At 40.6% G+C, this 2100-nt stretch overlaps 1 pseudogene; it reads right to left on the reverse strand.

Moving 5' to 3' along the window:
• Positions 1–1518: 1518 nt before the first annotated feature.
• LOC112302556 (dynein light chain 1, cytoplasmic-like) lies at positions 1519–1784 on the reverse strand (annotated as a pseudogene).
• Positions 1785–2100: the final 316 nt, after the last annotated feature.

Genomic DNA, 2100 nt, shown 5'->3' on the forward strand with positions numbered 1-2100 from the left:
AAAAGAAAGAGATGGTGATATTGTTACTAGGGAGAGACCCGAGTCAGCACCTCCCCACCCCTGAGCTTGTTCCTCAATTCTTGCCTCGCTCTCCAGAGATGAAGTCAAGCAAGAGACAAACACATATAGTGGAAATGAGACAGCAAGTTTATTTATGAAATGCATACAAGCACAAAGCTGTAAGCAGGCACCCGACTAGTCTGAATGCCACATGTATAGGGGAAATAAGCTGTTAGTAAGCTTGTTAGTAAGTTTGTTCCATACACTTGAGCCCAAAGATGTACGTGGTCGCCCAGCTAATCTGAGTGCACTGACTATTGGGACTCCAGGAGTTATATTCTTTAGTTGGCTTCTAGGTGCCCCTCTTCCTTCCTTCTCCAGACCTTGACGTTAATACACAATCTCAAAGTCTTTCTTTCCCAGCTAGTGAAACTGTTACAAAGCCTTTCTTTCCCATGGAAGCAATGCACACAGAATTTCAAGGGCTTCAATCCTCCTGCTCTATCATAGTTATGTTTGTGAAGTTCAGAACACCTCGAAATCCTAACAGACCAGGCTCAGGACTGCTGAGATAGTGGGTGAGACATGTCTCCCTTCTCCTCCCTGCCTTTGTTTACTACCTAATTTACTTAGCAAGAGCAGCTCTAAAGTTGCTACCCCACTATACTTGATTGTTGTCAGGCAGGAATGGTCTCAGTATTTTCAGTTTCATTTTTCAAATGAAGCAAGATTGAGGGTGGGAGGTGGGGTGGGTGAGGTGGGGGAAAGTGGTGGTGGGAAAATGGAGACAACTGTACTTGAACAACAACAAAAAAGAAAAAAATATTTGTAATAGCAAAAAAAAAAGAAATCTAAATTTTTATATGGGAAAGCCCACAATTAAAAAAAATAGCATGTGAGAAATTACTGTGTGAAATGGGCAAACCATCTGTGGGCCACATTCAGTCCCCTAGTCCTTGGCTTTCCACCTTAGTCACCATTGGGAGAGAAAAATGGACGTGTGATCACCATGTCACCCTGGCCAATATGTAGACAAGGACTCCTAAAGCTTCTCAAGGAGTCAATCCAATTCTCAAGACGAACCTGCCTCCCTTTGTTTAACTCAGGAATTGTTTACTACCCATTTTTGGTTTGTTTCAACTTTATTTTTTTACTACTGGCTCTACACATGATGTTTTATGGACACATTATGGTACAGCATTGTGAAAGAAATAATGGTAAGAAAAAGTTGTCAATATTTAATAGCACATTTTCATGCTTAAAGTAACATGTATCAGGTTAATATAAATGTTTCTAATTTTTAAAACATAAATTAATTTTTGCTTTTGTTTGTTGTTATTTTTTTATAACCACAACAAGAAAATACAAAGAATGCCCTGTACAAGGCAACACAATAGAGGTCCAAAGTTCGAGGTGTTCCCTTAGCAAGGCTGAAGATTTCAGTTTCTGGAATTTACACTTTAGGCCACAGTTCTTGTTTCCTGATGGATCATTGTGTGCATGGCACAGTTCACGCTTTTAAATAGATTTGAAAAGGTGAATGGCCACTTGGCCCAGGTAGAAAAAGAAAAAGTGGTTGGCTTCATGTGTCACAGGACTACCCAAGTTCCTCTTCACAATGCGGTGCCCGATGGGGTTGGACTTCTTACCAACTCCTTACCCATGTGAGTCTCAGCGTCCCATATGCTACAGCCTTTCAGTGTCTGAGTAGTGCATTTTGCCAAGTCCTGTCTCATCTCCTCCGTCATGACCACATTTTTGATCACGGCTTTTTGATATCACATCATTACCATAGAGCAGCGGTTTTCAGCCCATGTGCCATGGTGGGCACATTGGTGTGACACAAAAAATTTTCAAACATGCAACACCTGACTATTTAGTCAGGGGCACTGACATCTCTTCCTTTAGACTGTCAATGTAAAAAATGACAACAGCCAACACAACAACAGCCATCTAATGTGAATGAACCAAAATTATACCTATATTTTTGGTCAGAACAGCAAAAAACATAATTGTCGGTGTGCTGCAGAGCTTTTAGTAATTAGGTTACATGTGCCATGAGATGAAAAAGGTTGAAAATCACTGTTCTAGTCATCTTAT

Source organism: Desmodus rotundus, chromosome 6 (genome assembly GCF_022682495.2).
Source record: "Desmodus rotundus isolate HL8 chromosome 6, HLdesRot8A.1, whole genome shotgun sequence".
Classification (NCBI taxonomy): Eukaryota; Metazoa; Chordata; class Mammalia; order Chiroptera; family Phyllostomidae; genus Desmodus; species Desmodus rotundus.